General features: G+C 32.9%; 1 pseudogene across 1 annotated transcript in view; it reads left to right on the top strand.

The window, feature by feature from the left end:
- LOC143253553 (fatty acid CoA ligase Acsl3-like) overlaps positions 1-21,473 on the top strand; it is a 168,098-nt pseudogene that overhangs the window by 129,995 nt on the left and 16,630 nt on the right. Inside the window, exons 3-8 of the transcript XR_013029691.1 lie at positions 13,702-13,879; positions 14,315-14,421; positions 17,933-18,074; positions 19,172-19,249; positions 19,732-19,801; positions 20,535-20,593. The product of XR_013029691.1 is annotated as a fatty acid CoA ligase Acsl3-like (transcript). The remainder of the gene's footprint in view (positions 1-13,701; positions 13,880-14,314; positions 14,422-17,932; positions 18,075-19,171; positions 19,250-19,731; positions 19,802-20,534; positions 20,594-21,473) is intronic.

The raw sequence follows: 21,473 nt of genomic DNA, 5'->3' as shown, positions 1-21,473 counted from the left end.
GAGAGAAGGAACAACATTTTAAAGAAGGAAGGCTTCAGGTTTATCTATGATAAGAATGTTTCACAGAGTGGAGACAAAGAACAACATTTTAATGAATGAAGGCTTCAGGTACCTCTAGTGTAAGAATATCAAAAATGTGGAGACAAAGAACAACATTTGAACGAATGAACGCTTCAGGGATTTTCTATGGTAAGAATGTCAAACAGTGTGGACACAAAGAAAGACATTTCAACGAATGAAGGCTTCATGTACCTCTATTGTAAGAATGTCAATGTGGAGACAAAGAACAACATTTTAAAAAAAGAAGGCTTCATGTACATCTATGATAAGAATGTTACACAGTGTGGAAACAAAGAACAACATTTCAACGAATGAAGGCTTCAGGTACTTCTATGGTAAGAATGTTAAAGAGTGTGGAGACAAAGAACAACATTTCAAAGAATGAAGGCTTCAGGTACTTCTATGGTAAGAATGTTAAAGAGTGTGGAGACAAAGAACAACATTTCAAAGAATGAAGGCTTTAGGTACTTCTATCGTTAGAATATCAAACAGTGTGGAGACAAAGAACAACATTTCAACAAAGAGAAAGGGTTCAGGTACTTCTATGGTGAGAATGTCAAAAAATGTGGATATAAGGAACAACATTTTAAAAAAAGAATGCTTCAGGTTCATCTATGATAAGTATGTTACACAGTGTGGAGACAAAGAACAAAATTTCAACGACTGAAGGCTTCAGGTACGTCTATGGTAATAACATTAATGTGGCGACAGAACAACATTTAAAAAAAGGAAGGTTCAGTTACATCTATGATAAGAATGTCAAACAATGTGGAGACAAAAAACAACATTTTAACGTCTGAAGGCTTCAGATACTTCTATGGTTAGAATGTCAAACAATGTGGAGACAAAGACAACATTTCAACGAATGAAGGCTTCAGGTACTTCTGTCGTGAGAATGTCAACAGTGTGGAGACAAAGAACAACATTTCAACGAATGAAGGCTTCAGGTACTTCTATCGTTAGAATATCAAATAGTATGGAGACAAAGAACAACATTTCAACGAAGGAGGGGTCAGGTACTTCTATGGTAAGAATGTCAAAAATGTGGATATAAAGAACAACATTTTAAAAAAAGAAGGCTTCAGGTTCATCTATGATAAGAATGTTACACGGTGTGGAGACAAAGAACAACATTTCAACGGTGAAGGCTTCAGGTACTTTTATGTTAAGAATGTCAAACAGAGTGGAGACAAACAACAACATTTGAACGACTGAAAGCTTCAGGTACTTGTGTGGTAAGAATGTCAAACAGTGTGGAGACAAAGAACAACATTTCAACAAATGAAGGCGTCAGGTAGTTCTGTGGTAAGAATGTCAATCATTGTGGAGACAAAGTACAACATTTCAACGATTGAAGGTTTCAGGTACTTCTTTCGTATAATTGTCAACAAATGTGGAGACAAGGAACAACATTTTAAAGAAGGAAGGCTTCAGGTTTATCTATGATAAAAATGTTTCACAGTGTGGAGACAAAGAACAACATTTTAATGAATGAAGGCTTCAGGTACCTCTAGTGTAAGAATATCAAAAAATGTGGAGACAAAGAACAACATTTGAACGAATGAAGGCTTCAGGGGTTTTCTATGGTAAGAATGTTAAACAGTGTAGAGACAAAGAAAGATATTTCTACGAATGAAGGCTTCAGGTACTTCTATGGTAAGAATGTCAAAAAATGTGGAGACAAGGAACAACATTTTAAAAAAGGAAAGCTTCAGGTATATCTGTGATAAGAATGTTACACAGTGTGGAGACAAAGAACAACATTTGAACGACTGAAGGCTTCAGGTACTTCTGTGGTAAGAATGTCAAACAAATGGGGAGACAAAGAACAACATTTCAAAAAATGTAGGTTTTAGGTACTTGTATGGTAAGAATGTCAAAGAGTGTGGAGACAAAGAACAACATTTCAACGAATGAAGGCGTCAGGTAGTTCTGTGGTAAGAATGTCAATCATTGTGGAGACAAAGTACAACATTTCAACGATTGAAGGTTTTAGGTACGTCTTTCGTAAAATTGTCAAAAAATATGGAGACAAGGAACAACATTTTAAAGAAGGAAAGCTTCAGGTTCATCTATAATAAGAATGTTGCACAGTGTGGAGACAAAGAACAACATTTGAACGAATGAAGGCTTCAGGGATTTTCTATGGTAAAAATGTCAAACAGTGTGGAGACAAAGAACAACATTTTAACAAAGAAGCGTTCAGGTACTTCTTTGGTAAGAATGCCAATGTGGAGACAAAGAACAACATTTCAACGATTGAAGGTTTCAGGTACATTTTAAAGAAGGAAATGATAAGAAACAGTGTGGAGACAAAGAACAACATTTTAAAGAAGGAAGGCTTCAGGTACTTCTAGGGAAAGAATATCAAAAAATGTGGAGACAAAGAACAACATTTGAACGAATGAAGGATTCAGGGATTTTCTATGGTAAGATTGTCAAACAGTGTGGAGACAAAGAACAATATTTTAACAAAGAAGCCTTCAGGTACTTCTTTGGTAAGAATGTCAATGTGGAGACAAAGAACAACATTTTAAAAAAGGAAGGTTTCAGGTACATCTAGGATAAGAATGTTACCTAGTGTGTAGACAAAGAACAACATTTCAACGAATAAAGGCTTCAGGTACATCTATGATAAGATTGTCAAAGAGTGTTGAGACAAAGAACAACATTTCAACGAATGAAGACTAAAGGTAGTTCTGTCGTTAGAATGTCAAACAGTGTGGAGACAAAGAACAACATTTCAACGAAGGAAGGATTCAGGTACTTCTATGGTGAAAATGTCAAAAAATGTGGATATAAAGAACATTTTAAAAAAAGAATGCTTCAGGTTCATCTATGGTAAGAATGTCAAACAGAGTGGAGACAAACAACAACATTTGAACGACTGAAAGCTTCAGGTACTTGTGTGGTAAGAATGTCAAACAGTGTGGAGACAAAGAACAACATTTCAACAAATGAAGGCGTCAGGTAGTTATGTGGTAAGAATGTCAATCATTGTGGAGACAAAGTACAACATTTCAACGATTGAAGGTTTTAGTTACGTCTTTCGTAAAATTGTCAAAAAATATGGAGACAAGGAACAACATTTTAAAGAAGGAAGGATTCAGGTTCATCTATAATAAGAATGATGCACAGTGTGGAGACAAAGAACAACATTTGAACGAATGAAGGCTTCAGGGATTTTCTATGGTAAGAATGTCAAACAGTGTGGACACAAAGAAAAGACATTTCAACGAATGAAGGCTTCATGTACCTCTATTGTAAGAATGTCAATGTGGAGACAAAGAACAACATTTTAAAAAAGAAGCCTTCATGTACATCTATGATAAGAATGTTACACAGTGTGGAAACAAAGAACAACATTTCAACGAATGAAGGCTTCAGGTACTTCTATGGTAAGAATGTTAAAGAGTGTGGAGACAAAGAACAACATTTCAAAGAATGAAGGCTTCAGGTACTTCTATGGTAGAATGTTAAAGAGTGTGGAGACAAAGAACAACATTTCAAAGAATGAAGGCTTTAGGTACTTCTATCGTTAGAATATCAAACAGTGTGGAGACAAAGAACAACATTTGAACGAATGAAGGCTTCAGGGATTTTCTATGGTAAGATGTTAAACAGTGTGGAGACAAAGAAAGACATTTCTACGAATGAAGGCTTCATGTACCTCTATCGTAAGAATGTCAAACAGTGTGGAGACAAAGAACAACATTTCAACGAATGAAGGCTTCAGGTACTTCTATGGTAAGAATGTCAAAAAATGTGGAGATAAGGAACAACATTTTAAAAAAGAAAAGCTTCAGGTACATCTGTGATAAGAATGTTACACAGTGTGGAGACAAAGAACAACATTTGAACGACTGAAGGCTTCAGGTACTTCTGTGGTAAGAATGTCAAACAAATGGGGAGACAAAGAACAACATTTTAACAAAGAAGCGTTCAGGTATTTCTTTGGTAAGAATGCCAATGTGGAGACAAAGAACAACATTTCAACGATTGAAGGTTTCAGGTACTTCTTTCGTGAAATTGTGAAAAAATGTGGAGACAAGGAACAACATTTTAAAGAAGGAACGCTTGAGGTTTATCTATGATAAGAATGTTTCACAATGTGGAGAGAAAGAACAACATTTCAACGAATAAAGGCTTCAGGTACTTCTATGGTAAAAATGTCAAAGAGTGTTGAGACAAAGAACAACATTTCAACGAATGAAGATTAAAGGTACTTCTATCGTTAAAATGTCAAACAGTGTGGAAACAAAGAACAACATTTCAACGAAGGAAGGGTTCAGGTACTTATATGGTAAGAATGTGAAAAATGTGGATATAAAGAACAACATTTTAAAAAAGAATGCTTCAGGTTCATCTATGGTAAGAATGTCATACAGATTGGAGACAAACAAGAACATTTGAACGACTGAAGGCTTCAGCTACTTCTGTGGTAAGAATGTCAAACAAATGGGGAGAAAAAGAACAATATTTCAAAAAATGAAGGCTTTAGGTACTTCTAGGGTAAGAATGTCAAACAGTGTGGAGACAAAGAATAACATTTCAACGATTGAAGGTTTCAGGTACTTCTTTAGTAAAATTGTGAAAAAATGTGGAGACAAGGAACAACATTTTAAAGAAAGAACGCTTGAGGTTTCTCTATGATAAGAATGTTTCACAGTGTGGAGACAAAGAACAACATTTTAATGAATGAAGGCTTCAAGTTCTTCTAGGGAAAGAATATCAAAAAATGTGGAGACAAAGAACAACATTTTAACAAAGAAGCCTTCAGGTACTTCTTTGGTAAGAATGTCAATGTGGAGACAAAGAACAACATATTAAAAAAAATCCTTCAGGTACATCTATGAAAAGAATGTTACAGAGTGTGGAGAGAAAGAACAACATTTAAACAAATGAAGGCTTCAGGTATTTCTTTGGTGAGAATATCAAACAATATGGAGACACAGAACAAAATTTTAACGACTGAAAGCTTCAAGTACGTCTATGGTAATAATATCAATGTGGCGACAAAACAACATTTAAAAAAAGGAAGGTTCAGTTTCATCTATGATAAGAATGTCAAACAATGTGGAGACAACGAACAACATTTCAATAAATGAAGGCTTTAGGTACTTCTATGGTAAGAATGTCAAAAAGTGTGGAGACCAGAAACAACATTTGAACGCCTGAAGGGTTCAGATACTTCTATGGTAACAATGTCAAACAGTGTGGAGACAAAAACAACATTTCAACGAATGAAGGTTTCAGGTACTTCTATCGTTAGAATGTCAAACAGTGTGGAGACAAAGAACAACATTTCAACGAAGGAAGGGTTCAGGTACTTCTATGGTAAGAATGTCAAAAATCTGGATATAAAGAACAACATTTAAAAAAAAAGAATGCTTCAGGTTCATCTATGATAAGAATGTTACACAGTGTGGAGACAAAGAACAACATTTCAACGGTGAAGGCTTCAGGTACTTCTATGGTAAGAATGTTACACACTGTGGAGACAAAGAACAACATTTCATCGAATAAAGGCTTCAGGTACTTCTATGGTGAAAATGTCAAAGAGTGTTGAGACAAAGAACAACATTTTAACGAATGAAGGTGACAGGTACTTCTATGGTAAGAATGTCAAACAGTGTGGAGACAAAGAACAACATTTGAACGTCTGAAGGCTTCAGATACTTCTATGGTTAGAATGTCAAACAATGTGGAGACAAAGACAACATTTCAACGAATGAAGGCTTCAGGTACTTCTGTCGTGAAAATGTCAAAAAGTGTGGAGACAAACAACAACATTTGAACGACTGAAGGCTTCAGGTACTTGTGTGGTAAGAATGTCAAACAAATGGGGAGACAAAGAACAACATTTCAAAAAATGTAGGCTTTAGGTACTTCTATGGTAAGAATGTCAAACAGTGTGGAGACAAAGAACAACATTTCAACAAATGAAGGCGTCAGGTAGTTCTGTGGGAAGAATGTCAATCATTGTGGAGACAAAGTATAACATTTCAACGATTGAAGGTTTAAGATATTTCTTTCGTAAAATTGTCAACAAATGTGGAGACAAGGAACAACATTTTAAAGAAGGAAGGCTTCAGGTTTATCTATGATAAGAATGTTTCACAGTGTGGAGACAAAGAACAACATTGTAATGAATGAAGGCTTCAGGTACCTCTAGTGTAAGAATATCAAAAAATGTGGAGACAAAGAACAACATTTGAACGAATGAAGGCTTCAGGGATTTTCTATGGTAAGAATGTTAAACAGTGTGGAGACAAAGAAAGACATTTCTACGAATGAAGGCTTCACGTACCTCTATCGTAAGAATGTCAAACAGTGTGGAGACAAAGAACAACATTTCAACGAATGAGGGCTTCAGGTACTTCTATGGTAAGAATGTCAAAAAATGTGGAGACAAGGAACAACATTTTAAAATAGCAAAGCTTCAGGTACATTTGTGATAAGAATGTTACACAGTGTGGAGACAAAGAACAACATTTGAACGACTGAAGGCTTCAGGTACTTCTGTGGTAAGAATGTCAAACAAATGGGGAGACAAAGAACAACATTTCAAAAAATGTAGGCTTTAGGTACTTGTATGGTAAGAATGTCAAAGAGTGTGGAGACAATGAACAACATTTCAACGAATGAAGGTGTCAGGTAGTTCTGTGGTAAGAATGTCAATCATTGTGGAGACAAAGTACAACATTTCAACGATTGAAGGTTTTAGGTACGTCTTTCGTAAAATTGTCAAAAAATATGGAGACAAGGAACAACATTTTAACAAAGAAGTGTTCAGGTACTTCTTTGGTAAAAATGTCAAACAGTGTGGAGACAAAGAACAACATTTTAACAAAGAAGTGTTCAGGTACTTCTTTGGTAAGAATGCCAATGTGGAGACAAAGAACAACATTTCAACGATTGAAGGTTTCAGGTACTTCTAGGGAAAGAATATCAAAAAATGTGGAGACAAAGAACAACATTTGAACGAATGAAGGCTTTAGGGATTTTCTATGGTAAGATTGTCAAACAGTGTGGAGACAAAGAACAACATTTTAACAAAGAAGCCTTCAGGTACTTCTTTGGTAAGAATGTCAATGTGGAGACAAAGAACAACATTTTAAAAAAGGAAGGCTTCAGGTACATCTAGGATAAGAATGTTAAACAGTGTGGAGACAAATTACAACATTTCAACTAATGAAGGCTTCAGGTACATCTATGATAAGAATGTTACCTAGTGTGTAGACAAAGAACAACATTTCAACGAATAAAGGCTTCAGGTAATTCTATGGTAAAAATGTCAAAGAGTGTTGAGACAAAGAACAACATTTCAACGAATGAAGACTAAAGGTACTTCTATCGTTAGAATGTCAAACAGTGTGGAGACAAAGAACAACATTTCAACGAAGGAAGGGTTCAGGTACTTCTATGGTAAGGATGTCAAAAATGTGGATATAAAGAACAACATTTTAAAAAAAGAATGCTTCAGGTTCATCTATGGTAAGAATGTCAAACAGAGTGGAGACAAACAACAACATTTGAACGACTGAAGGCTTCAGGTACTTCTGTGGTAAGAATGTCAAACAAATGGGGAGAAAAAGAACAATATTTCAAAAAATGAAGGCTTTAGGTACTTCTTGGGTAAGAATGTCAAACAGTGTGGAGACAAAGAATAACATTTCAACGATTGAAGGTTTCAGGTACTTCTTTCGTAAAATTGTGAAAAAATGTGGAGACAAGGAACAACATTTTAAAGAAGGAAGGCTTCAGGTTTATCTATGATAAGAATGTTTCACAGTGTGGAGACAAAGAACAACATTTTAATGAATGAAGGCTTCAGGTACTTCTAGGGAAAGAATATCAAAAAATGTGGAGACAAAGAACAACATTTTAACAAAGAAGCCTTCATGTACTTCTTTGGTAAGAATGTCAATGTGGAGACAAAGAACAACATATTAAAAAAAATCCTTCAGGTTCATCTATGATAAGAATGTTACACAGTGTGGAGACAAAGAACAACATTTGAACGACTGAAGGCTTCAGGTACTTCTGTGGTAAGAATGTCAAACAAATGGGGAGACAAAGAACAACATTTCAAAAAATGTAGGCTTTAGGTACTTGTATGGTAAGAATGTCAAAGAGTGTGGAGACAAAGAACAACATTTCAACGAATGAAGGCGTCAGGTAGTTCTGTGGTAAGAATGTCAATCATTGTGGAGACAAAGTACAACATTTCAACGATTGAAGTTTTTTAGGTACGTCTTTCGTAAAATTGTCAAAAAATATGGATATAAAGAACAACATTTTAAAAAAAGAATGCTTCAGGTTCATCTATGATAAGAATGTTACACAGTGTGGAGACAAAGAACAACATTTGAACGACTGAAGGCTTCAGGTACTTCTGTGGTAAGAATGTCAAACAAATGGGGAGACAAAGAACAACATTTCAAAAAATGTAGGCTTTAGGTACTTGTATGGTAAGAATGTCAAAGAGTGTGGAGACAAAGAACAACATTTCAACGAATGAAGGCGTCAAGTAGTTCTGTGGTAAAAATGTCGATCATTGTGGAGACAAAGTACAACATTTCAACGATTGAAGGTTTTAGGTACGTCTTTCGTAAAATTGACAAAAATATGGAGACAAGGAACAACATTTTAAAGAAGGAAAGCTTCAGGTTCATCTACAATAAGAATGTTGCACAGTGTGGAGACAAAGAACAACATTTTAACGAATGAAAGCTTCAGGGATTTTCTATGGTAAAAATGTCAAACAGTGTGGAGACAAAGAACAACATTTTAACAAAGAAGCGTTCAGGTATTTCTTTGGTAAGAATGTCAATGTGGAGACAAAGAACAACATTTCAACGATTGAAGGTTTCAGGTACTTCTTTCGTGAAATTGTGAAAAAATGTGGAGAAAAGGAACAACATTTTAAAGAAGGAACGCTTCGGGTTTATCTATGATAAGAATGTTTCACAGTGTGGAGACAAAGAACAACATTTTAATGAATGAAGGTTTCAGGTACTTCTAGGGAAAGAATATCAAAAAATGTAGAGACAAAGAACAACATTTGAACAAATGAAGGCTTCAGGGATTTTCTATGGTAAGAATGTCAAAAATGTGGATATAAAGAACAACATTTTAAAAAAAAGAATGCTTCAGTTTCATCTATGGTAAGAATGTCAAACAGAGTGGACACAAACAACAACATTTGAACGACTGAAGGCTTCAGGTACTTCTGTGGTAAGGATGTCAAACAAATGGGGAGAAAAAGAACAATATTTCAAAAAATGAAGCCTTTAGGTACTTCTAGGGTAAGAATGTCAAACAGTATGGAGACAAAGAATAACATTTCAACGATTGAAGGTTTCAGGCACTTCTTTCGTAAAATTGTGAAAAAATGTGGAGACAAGGAACAACATTTTAAAGAAGGAACGCTTCAGGTTTATCTATGATAAGAATGTTTCACAGTGTGGAGACAAAGAACAACATTTTAATGAATGAAGGTTTCAGGTACTTTTAGGGAAAGAATATCAAAAAATGTGGAGACAAAGAACAACATTTGAACGAATGAAGGCTTCAGGGATTTTCTATGGTAAGATTGTCAAACAGTGTGGAGACAAAGAACAACATTTTAAGAAAAAGCCTTCAGGTACTTCTTTGGTAAGAATGTCAATGTGGAGAGAAAGAACAACATTTTAAAAAAGGAAGGCTTCAGGTACATCTAGGATAAGAATGTTAAACAGTGTGGAAACAAAGAACAACATTTCAACTAATGAAGGCTTCAGGTACAGCTATGATAAGAATGTTGCACAGTGTGGAGACAAAGAACAATATTTGAACAGTGAAGGCTTCAGGTACAACTATGGTAAGAATGTCGATGTGGAGACGAAGAACAACATATTAAAAAAAGGTAGGTTCAGTTATATCTATGATAAGAATGTCAAACAATGTGGAAACAAAGAACAACATTTCAATAAATGAAGGCTTTAGGTACTTCTATGGTAAGAATGTCGAAAAGTGTGGAGACAAAAAACAACATTTGAACGCCTGAAGGGTTCAGATACTTCTATGGTTACAATGTCAAACAGTGTGGAGACAAAGACAACATTTCAACGAATGAAGGCTTCAGGTACTTCTATCGTTAGAATGTCAAACAGTGTGGAGACAAAGAACAACATTTCAACGATGGAAGGGTTCAGGTACTTCTATGGTAAGAATGTCAAAAATGTGGATATAAAGAACAACATTTTAAAAAAAAGAATGCTTCAGGTTCATCTATGATAAGAATGTTACACAGTGTGGAGACAAAGAACAACATTTCAACGGTGAAGGCTTCAGGTACTTCTATGGTAAGAATGTTACACACTGTGGAGACAAAGAACAACATTTCATCGAATAAAGGCTTCAGGTACTTCTATGGTGAAAATGTCAAAGAGTGTTGAGACAAAGAACAAGATTTTAACGAATGAAGGTGACAGGTACTTCTATGGTTAGAATGTCAAATAGTGTGGAGACAAAGAACAAAATTTCAAGGAATGAAGGCTTCAGGTACTTTTATGGTAAGATTGTGACACAATGCGTATACAAAGATCAACATTTCAATGAATGGAGGATTCAAGTACTTCCATGTTAAAAATATCAAACAGTATGGAGACAAAGAACAACATTTCAACTTACGAAGGCGTCAGGTACTTCTATGGTAAGAATGTGAAACAGTGTGGATACAAAGAACAACATTTCAACGACTGAATGATTTAGGTACGTCTATGGTAAGAATGTCAATGTGGAGACAGAACAACATTTTAAAAAAGGAAGGTTCAGGTACTTTTATGGTTAGAATGTGAAACAATGTTGAAACGAAGAACAACATTTCAACAAATGAAGGCTTCAGGTACTTCTATGGTAAGAATGCAAACAATGTGGAGATCAAAAAACAACATTTCAACAGCTGAAGGCTTCAGGTACTTCTGTGGTAAGAATGTCAAACAATGTGGTGACAAAGAACAACATTTCAACGAATGAAGGTGTCAGGTACTTCTATGGTACGAATGTTAAAGAGTGTAGAGACAAAGAACAACATTTCAAGGAATGAAGGCTTCAGGTACTTCTATGGTAAGAATGTGACACAATGTGTATATAAAGATCAACATTTCAATGAATGGAGGATTCAAGTACCTCCATGTTAAAAATATAACACACTATGGAGACAAAGAACAATATTTCAACGAATGAAGGCTTCGGGTTCTTCTATGGTAAGAATGTCAATGTGGTGACAGAAGAACATTTTAAAAAAGGAAGGCTTCAGGTACATCTATGATAAGAATATCAAAGAATGTGGAGACAAAGAACAACATTTCAACGTTTAAAGTCTTTCAGTAGTTCTATGGTAAGAATGTCAACAATGTGAAGACAAAGAACAACATTTCAACGTTTAAAGTCTTTCAGTAGTTCTATGGTAAGAATGTGAAACAATGTTGAGACAAAGAACAACTTTTGAAAAAAAAGAAGTCTTCAGGTATATCTATGATAAGAATGTTACACAGTGTGGAGACAAAGAATAACATTTCAACAAATGAAGGCTTCAGGTACTTCTATGGTAAGAATGTCAAACAGTGTGGAGACAATGAACAACATTTGAACGAATGAAGGCTTCAGGTGCATCTATGATAAGAATGTTACATATTGTGGAGACAAGGAACAACATTTCAACGAATGAAGGTGACAGTTACTTCTACGGTAAGAATGTCAAACAGTGTGGAGACAAAGAACAACATTTCAACGAATGAAGGCTTGAGGTACTTCTATGGTAAGAATGTGACACAATGCATATACAAAGATCAACATTTCAACGAATGAAGGGTTCAAGTACTTCTATCTTAAAAATATCAAACAGTATGGAGACAAAGAACAACATTTCAGCAAATGAAGGCTTCAGGTACTTCTTTGGTAAGAATATTAAACAATATGGAGATAAAGAACAACATTTAAACGACTGAAGGCTTTAGGTACGTCTATTGTAAGAATGTCAATGTGGAGACAGAACAACATTTTAAAAAAGGAAGGTTCAGGTACTTTTATGGTTAGAATGTCAAACAATGTTGAAACGAAGAACAACATTTCAACAAATGAAGGCTTCAGGTACTTCTATGGTAAGAATGCACACAGTGTGGAGATAAAAAAACAAAATTTCAACAGCTGAAGGCTTCAGGTACTTCTGTGGTAAGAATGTCAAACAATGTGGAGACAAAGAACAACATTTCAACGAATGAAGGCGTCAGGTACTTGTATGGTAAGAATGTCAAACAGTGTGGAGACAAAGAACAACATTTCAACGTTTAAAGTCTTTCAGTACTTCTATGGTAAGAATGTCAACAATGTGGAGACAAAGAACAACATTTCAACGAATGATGTCTTCAGGTAGTTTTATGGTAGGAATGTCAAACAATGTGAAGACAAAGAACATCATTTCAATGGCTTCAGGTTCTTCTGTGATAAGAATGTCAAACAATGTGGAGACAAAGAACAACATTTCAACGATTGAAGGCTTCAGGTACTTCTGTGGTAAGAATGTCAAACAATGTGGAGACAAAGAACAACATTTCAACGATTGAAGGCTTCAGGTACTTATATGGTAAAAATGTTAAACAATGCGTAGACAAAGAACATCATTTCAAAGAAGGAAACTTTAGAGATATCTATGGAGGTGAAGTATTTTTACACAGAGTATTCACAAGAACAGTTGGCCCAAAAGTCATATGTTATCGTATTGTGAATCAATGTTTTCATCCACAAGTTGAAGTTATAAAAGAGAATTTTCTGCTTTGGTAAACCCTAGTGTTACATTTTGGCGTACTTTCTGGTAACATAACGTTGTAATAAAGAGTTTGACAATGAGTGGCACGCCAACTTTTCACAAAGTTTCAGTGACATCCTATAAACAAATGACTGTTTTGTTGATATGATGACCATTTATACTTTAATCCTATTCAACCACATACTTATTATGTTGTCCAGTGGACTTTAGTATCTGGTTTAATGTGAAAGCTAACATCTTGTTTTAGTCTTGACTAAGAGTCCAAGCACAGTGAATGTTGTAGATTTAAGATTATTACATATCATAAAGGTATACTTTGACATTTTAAAAAGTCGTATTTACATTATTTTTTGTAAATGGTGTAACAAAGCTACAGACTGTATTTGTGCTTAATGCTTTTCAGAAGGTTCACTTTTTCATTTAACATATAATCATACTATTAAATTAAAAGTTTCCTGTTCCCAGTATTATTCACTAAAATTTACTTTTCAGGCAGTAATTTAGTGTAAAAAAAGTTTGGTTTGACAATTGTTATTTAGAGATCATTGTAGAACAATATATTAAAACAGTATTTGTTATTTCCAACAAGTTGTTTTATAAGTGAAATACTTTCGTTCCCAGAGAATTATGGTAGCTAGAACTGACAAAACTTCTGTTTCCAGAGCTATCATTGTACTTGTGTATTGTGTCTGACACAATATATATCTTATTAATATCGGTCTAAAACTAGATGTAGGAAACTGTTGTTTTTGTCCTACCATTACTGGTATATTTACTCGTAATAATATGGTTTTAGACTTGCACAGTTTCTAAACTTGTTTAAACAGTTAGTCCTGGGAGATTACAAGTGGTTGAATTATGAAGAAGCTGATATGAAGGTGGACCTTGTGGGTAAAGGACTTATGGCTACAGGGCTTCGACCTCGACAGAATGTTGTATTCTTTGCTGAAACTCGTGTGGAATGGATGATAGCAGCTCAAGCATGTTTTAGAATCAGTATTCCAGGTAAGGTTGATTGCATTAAGATGTTTTTGTGGAGTTGGAAAATGGTTTTATAAAAAGTAAATATATGAACATGAATTACAGATTTTTAAGCATGCCATTATGATTTTTTTCTGAAAAGGTTTTTTTTTAATATACCCAGAAAAGGAGCAAAAAGAATCCAATTCTGTAAGAAAAACTAGTCTTGGTGGTTCTCTACAGTACTTGAATCTCAAGTTTGAAAAGCATGGTATCCAAATGAACAAGTTGTTATATTGTACACATTATATTAATAGTGCATTGTGTTTATTTTAATTCTTAACAAAACCATATCATCATTTTCCTGTACAACCAAATTCTGTTTATTGCTAATTAAAAGTTACCATAAAACTTTATTCATTAACATGTTTTCTCTTTCTTGACAATATTGATGTTGCAAGTTTATGGTATATTTAATAGTGGTTACTTTATATGCTACACTTGGGGAGGAGGGAGTCATCCATGGAGTCAATGAAACCGAAGTCACTCATATAATTACATCTCAGGATCTGCTAGGTAAACTAAAGGTAAGGAATTGCACACTATCTAGCAGAATAAACTTGTTATGCTTGTTTCTCGATTGTTCTGTAGTTTTCCATGATATTACTTATTCTTCTATAAAATATTGTATATTTCATTCATTCCTCTAGTACTTTAATGACAATACATAAAACTTAATATCACATACTTGTTATGTAACTTTTACATGTAAACTGTAAGTTGACTTGTGTAACTTTCACATGAACAGTAAGTCAATTTGTTGCATAACTTTTACAGGAACAGTAAGTTTACTTGTTGCGTAACTTTTACAGGAACAGTAAATTAACTTGTTGCGTAACTTTTACATGAACAGTAAGTTAATTTGTTGCATAACTTTTACAGAAACAGTAAGTTTACTTGATGCATAACTTTTACAGAAACAGTAAGTTCACTTGTTGCGTAACTTTTACAGGAACAGTAAGTTCACTTGTTGTGTAACTTTTACAGAAACAGTAACTTGACTTGTTGCGTAACTTTTACAGGAACAGTAAATTACCTTGTTGCATAACTTTACAGGAACAGTAACTTGACTTGTTGCATAACTTTTACAGGAACAGTAACTTGACTTGTTGCATAACTTTTACAGGAACAGTAAGTTCACTTGTTGTGTAACTTTTACAGAAACAGTAACTTGACTTGTTGCGTAACTTTTACAGGAACAGTAAATTACCTTGTTGCATAACTTTACAGGAACAGTAACTTGACTTGTTGTATAACTTTTACAGGAACAGTAACTTGACTTGTTGCGTAACTTTTACAGGAACAGTAAATTAACTGTTTGCGTAACTTTTACAGGAACAGTAACTTGACTTGTTGCATAACTTTTACAGGTACAGTAAGTTGGTTTATTGTGTAACTTTTACATCTTAACAATAAGTTGACTTGTTGTGTAACTTTTACATGAACAGTAAGCTAACTTGTTGTGTAACTTTTACATGTGAGCAGTAAGTTGACTTGTGCAACTTTTACAAGAACAGTAAGTTCACTTGTTGCGTAACATTTACAGGAACAGTATGTTGACTTGTTGCGTACCTTTTACAGGAACTGTAAGTTGACTTGTTTCATAACTTTTACAGGAACAGTAAATTCACTTGTTGCGTAAATTTTACACGAATAGTAAGTTGACTTGATGTGTACCTTTTACACAAATAGTAAGTTTACTTGTTGCGTAGCTTTTACAGGAACAGTAAGTTTACTTGTTTCGTACATTTTTCATGAAAAGTAAGTTGACTTGATGCATAACTTTTACAGGAACAGTAAGTTGAGTTGTTGTGTAACTTTTACAGGAACAGTAAGTTTACTTGGTGCATAATGTTTACAGGAACAGTAAGTTAATTTGTTGCATAACTTTTACATGTGTACAGGAAGTTGACTTTTTATTACATATTTACTTTTTCCATAAATACATCAATTCTTAGTTTGACCTATTGTACCATCAAACATGTATTAGTCCACTTATATTGTGAGCTAAAGCTTTTCAAGTTTATGTCTTGCGTACATGTTTCATGTATGTTGTGATATGTTTTAAAGTTCTTTGATTTGATTATGTGATCCTCTCTCATCTGTGACTAATTTCTGATGCATCTAAAGATAAATCCGTTTTTTAGTGTATACTTTTTATTTTCTGGTGTAAATTATGTTGTAGCTTTACATGAAACTATACTCAATATTTTGTTGACATTGCTCCATTGACTGTTGACAGTGCACATTGTTTCTATACTTTTTAAAAGTTGTAAGAATTGTTTGTTTCTTAAAGTAACCATTTTTTGTTTTAATAGTGTTTCCTTGTTGGTCAGTAGTAAGTTTGCAGACTTACAATGCTAAAGTCCAGGGTTTGATTCCCTAGGATAAATAGAGAAAAGACAGTTTTGTTGTGTAGTTTTGAAGGAAGACAAACAAATAAAACAGTTAAATGTTTCCTGAAAGCAATATCTGTTGGTATAAACTTTAGCCTAGACTGGAGTTCTGCATTGAACCTTTAAATATTTTCAAGTGTAGTATGAAAAATACATCTCACAAAATTTGGTTCTGATTGCAAAACATATTGCTAAACATCTTTACACATAGATTCTATATGCAATAGATAACCCTAAAGAAAGATGTTTAATATGAGTTTTGTTACAATGAATGCAGTGGTTACTTCAATACAGATCTGTTAGGCTTGAATTGGATTTAAAATAAGATATAATGTCATAGAAATGTGTTTTGAAGACATTTAAACATCCTCCTTTGTGGTTTTGGTCTTAGAATATCATTTATTTAAAGGTCACAATTATAAACTTTAGTCCACAAAATCTGTCACCTGAAAGCATTGAATATTCTCAAGAAGAGGAACATCTCTCAGCAACCATGACAGTTTAGATTTATACTGCATAGATTTTTTTTTCCCACAATATCTCAAGTCTTAAACTAGAGGGAGATATAGTTTATATTTTTATCTTAGTTTGAGAATTTCTGGTTTAATAAAAGGGAGAAATTAAAAAAGAAGAATTAAAAATAAAAAATCTACTGTTTATGTGGTTTCATGACAACTTTAGGCCTATTAATTTCTAATATTTCATCAGTTTTAAGACAACTTTAGGCCTATTAATTTCTAATATTTCATCAGTTTTAAGACAACTTTAGGCCTATTAATTTCTAATATTTCATCAGTTTTATGGCAGTTTTAGGCCTATTGATGTTTAATATTTGAACAGTTATATAATAATATAAGGCCTATTGGTTTCTAATATTTCACAACTTTCCTATTGGTTTCTAATATTTCACAAGTTTCCTATTGGTTTATAATATTTCACAAGTTTTTAATGTTTAATTTCAGAAAGTTTTGTTATGATTGTATTTTATCAGTTTTCACAGTATTAATACAAGTCATTGAACAGAAAGATGTATACAACTGATACCTTTATCAAAATTAAGAAATTAAAAATCAGAAATATGTAAGAAATGTCATAGATATTAAAACTTTGCCATATTAAATATATAACATCATTTTCTTATCTTGTATAAGTAAAAGACTTGTTGAGGATAAAGGATCATTTGAGAGTTTCATGTTTTTGTTTTCATTCCCTACGTCCAATATATATACCTGATTTTATGCTTGGATTTTCAGTTTTTATATGTGGGTATGTCAGGTGTATATAAATATTATTTAGGCTTTCATCCAGCAAACACTCATTTAAATTTAAATACAGACTTAATACTACAGGAATGTAATTTGTATCTAATGATAAACGCTATTTTCTAATATAAAGGAATGTAATCTGTATAAGCAGTAAACATGTCAGTATGGGACTGTCCATGTAAAACTACATTGGAATCATTGTTATACACAAGAGTAAATCAGTATTAATAGTAATTACTTCTACATAATTATGGATATTTTGTTTGTTTAGTTGAATAGTTATAATGATCTCCAAATACCTTATTTAATGGTGATTTAAGTAGATTAAATGTTTTTCTACAGACAAGATAATTCAATTTTTCTTACTCATTCTCCAGAAAGTTGTGAACCGTTTGCCCTTAGTTAGCCACATAATCTATATGGAAGGACTTGGTTATCCAGATGTGAAAGGTTTTCCAAGTTCTGTAAAAATGTTACCTTTCCTTGAACTTGAGGAACTTGGACATAGTGCTGAGCCAGGTAATATGTTCAAAAACATGAAAATATATTTAATTTCACACTTTTGGCTCAATAATTCTGCAGCATATAACTGTTTTGTTTGGAATATTAAATTAACATTTTTTTACCTTTGTAGAGTATCATATGCAGTGATGATTTTAAGGCATGTATACTTTAATAAAGCTAACAAACCTTACTCCAAGTAAAACCCAGTATTTAATGAAATAGAGTGAGATAACATGTTTTTGTAACTATTCTGAAACCTGCTTTAATTTAATTAATTTTGAATGCCCCATTACATAGCTTGAAGAATTAATTAATAAGTTCCAACTTCCCAAATAAAGATATTCCAGAGCCAGGTTCATTGTATGTAAAAAAATAAAAAAGCATTTTTTAATGTTATTATTTTTCTAACACTTAAAACTAGTAAACTATGTGAAGTGTGTACATGTGTACCCTGTCTTCATTACTTATATCTGAAATCTGGAATTAGTAAACTTTGGGAAGTTTCAAGGTGTAACTAGTTTAGAAATTGAATAGAAATAAAATAGCTGTTTCAGGAAACACAGAGTTGATGTAACTAGAATACAAATAAAATAGCTGTTTCTGGAAACACAGAGTTGATGTAACTAGTATACAAATAAAATAGACAGCTGTTTCAGGAAACACAGAGTTGATGTAACTAGAATACAAATAAAATAGCTGTTTCTGGAAACACAGAGTTGATGTAACTAGAATACAAATAAAATAGCTGTTTCTGGAAACACAGAGTTGATGTAACTAGTATACAAATAAAATAGACAGCTGTTTCAGGAAACACATTTGTTACAGATGGAATTGATTTTATCATAGAATCTGAAAGTAATTAACCACTTCTTTTCAAAGAGATTCTTACTAAATATCCTGTCTTGTGTGTGAAATTAAAAGGGATGTGAAGTGGTGAGAATTCATACTAAGATCTTAATGTCCTGGTCATAAGATGGAAAACATGGAATGAGTTCTACAAAATATACTTCTCAATATAATTAAAATATTTTGATAATATGTGTATATGTACTTGTGAAGTTCTTTATTTCTTTATATCCCATCATAAGTTTATGTATATATAACTTTACTAGATCTCACTGGGGAGGTTCCACACCCTGATGATATTGCAGTTATAATGTACACAAGTGGTTCAACAGGGGTTCCAAAAGGTAGGAAGAATACTCATCTCATCGACTGTAGTTGTTATTCTTAAATACAGGGATATATATATATATATATTGATGACCACTAAGTATAAGATTTATTAAATATCAGTTGCCCATAAAATACATTCAGTTCATTATCAACTCTAGATGTACATTCACTGTTTATAATGTATACATATAGATTCAGTTTGTTATAAAGTTTAGATGTATGCATTCTACTCTATATAATCCAAGTGAATAGTTGGTATGCATTAAATGTAGATTACTTTCCTTCTTCATAAGAAGATAGAGCTATTAAACACATTTACTGTAACTACATTTGTGAGTAGATGTCGGCAATTACTTTTTATTTCGCACAAAAGAGAAATATATATAATATTTTCTGTAGTAAACATGATTGATGAGTTATAAACATTTTCCTCAATGGTAATTCTGTGTATTTCTTTAGACTTCAGATCTGTTAGATTTTGATCGTTTATTGACAGGTGTGATGATCAGTCATAAGAACATTATTGCCACTGCCAATGGTCTTTCAACTTTGCGTGCTGGATTAAAGTAAGAATTTTTTATTTTTCTATATATCTTTTTAGTTTTAAACTGTGAAGGTTCAATTATGTTTCACTCTGACAATGTCTATTAATTTTCCTTATTATGTCCTTGTGGTTATTTTCTATTGTGTTACAAGGTTTTCTTTCTGTTAACAATTTATTTTTGATGTAATTGCTATTTCTTTAGGTTAAGTAATTTCTTTGAGAAATCTTATTGGTTTTTAATAATGTAATGATATCTTAACCCATTTTGAATGTTTTGTAAATTCATCTCATATATACATATCTATGAGTTTTAAAGAAAATTATAAATACTTTTGTTCAAAGCATACCATAATATTTAAATGCAGACCTTGAATCCACTTTGGAGGCATGGTGATGTATAAGAGTGACAGTCAAACCCCACTATTAATTTAAAGTTAGAAGTAGGTACCTTTTTTCTAGTTTATCAATTCAACAGTAAAAGTTGCTGCCATAGATAGCCTTTCTGTAGCTTTGCATGAATTTATAAAAATATAAAATATGTTTTTGTTCCAATGACACTCATATTTAATTATTGTTGTATTTTGAAATACCATTCACCTATTTTAAATTTGGATTATGTCCATATTAGTGTGAAACATTTAATTTTAAAGAAAAACTTTGTTTTTTAGACACTAAGTTTTCTACAGTGAAGCTGTATAAGAATTTGAAAATTTATTTTTATCATATTTTCTCTTTTAATATAATTTATTTTATAGGAACACTGAACTTTTCATGGCATTTCTTCCACTTGCACATGTGTTTGAGTTAGCTGTAGGTAAGAATGAACTTTTCTTCATTAGCAATGACAAATTTCAGTATCTGACTTATAATTCTTTGATATTACATCTGTTGTGATATGGACATGTCAGTATCTTATGATTCTCTGGCATTACCAATGTGTGATATTATAACGTTTTGAGATAGCATGGGACTTATTGGTTCATCTCAGCTCTTTCATACTTGAAACTATATTAAAATCATTTTTAAAAAAAAACCTAAAAGCCACCCCTTATCATATATATACTTATCTAGCTTTCCCTGACTGCCTACACAGTTTTTGAAGGCAACCCATTCCAAAGACCAATCACCCTGTTAGGAAAATAAATTCTTTTTAGCTGAAGATGACTCCTTTCTGCCAAAAGTTATACTTTTGTCTCCTGGTTCTACTAACTCACTGTTAAGTATGAAAAAAGATGATACATCAGCACTTTACAGTCTTAAACACTTTGGTCAGATCCCCCAACCTTTTCTTTTTTTCAAGATGCAGCAGAATTACTGTTATACATTTATTTTAATATCTGAGTTTGATGCATGTGACATCCATTGTTGGATTCATGAGAATAAGAATTAACAATATATGTTAAATACCTTTCTTCCTGTGCGAAAAGTAAGCTTGTAAATAAATTAGGCCAAACAAGAATAGAGTTAGCTAACATTCCCACTAAATTAAGTGTATCTCTATCAACATAAAATTAATTCTCATGTCATGGACCTAGCTCATCAAAACAGTATTCAGTTCTAGACCAAATAGAAGACTCAGTACAGTTTGTAATAACCATTATTATAACTTGTACTGTTGTTTGTATAGTAAAATATATTTGTGTTAAAAAATAAAGTTGTATCGATGTTGGTTACAAATATCGTGAATTTGATAT

This window comes from Tachypleus tridentatus, chromosome 6 (genome assembly GCF_004210375.1).
Source record: "Tachypleus tridentatus isolate NWPU-2018 chromosome 6, ASM421037v1, whole genome shotgun sequence".
In the NCBI taxonomy this organism is placed as follows: domain Eukaryota; kingdom Metazoa; phylum Arthropoda; class Merostomata; order Xiphosura; family Limulidae; genus Tachypleus; species Tachypleus tridentatus.
This window is presented reverse-complemented; position numbering and strand designations above follow the sequence as displayed.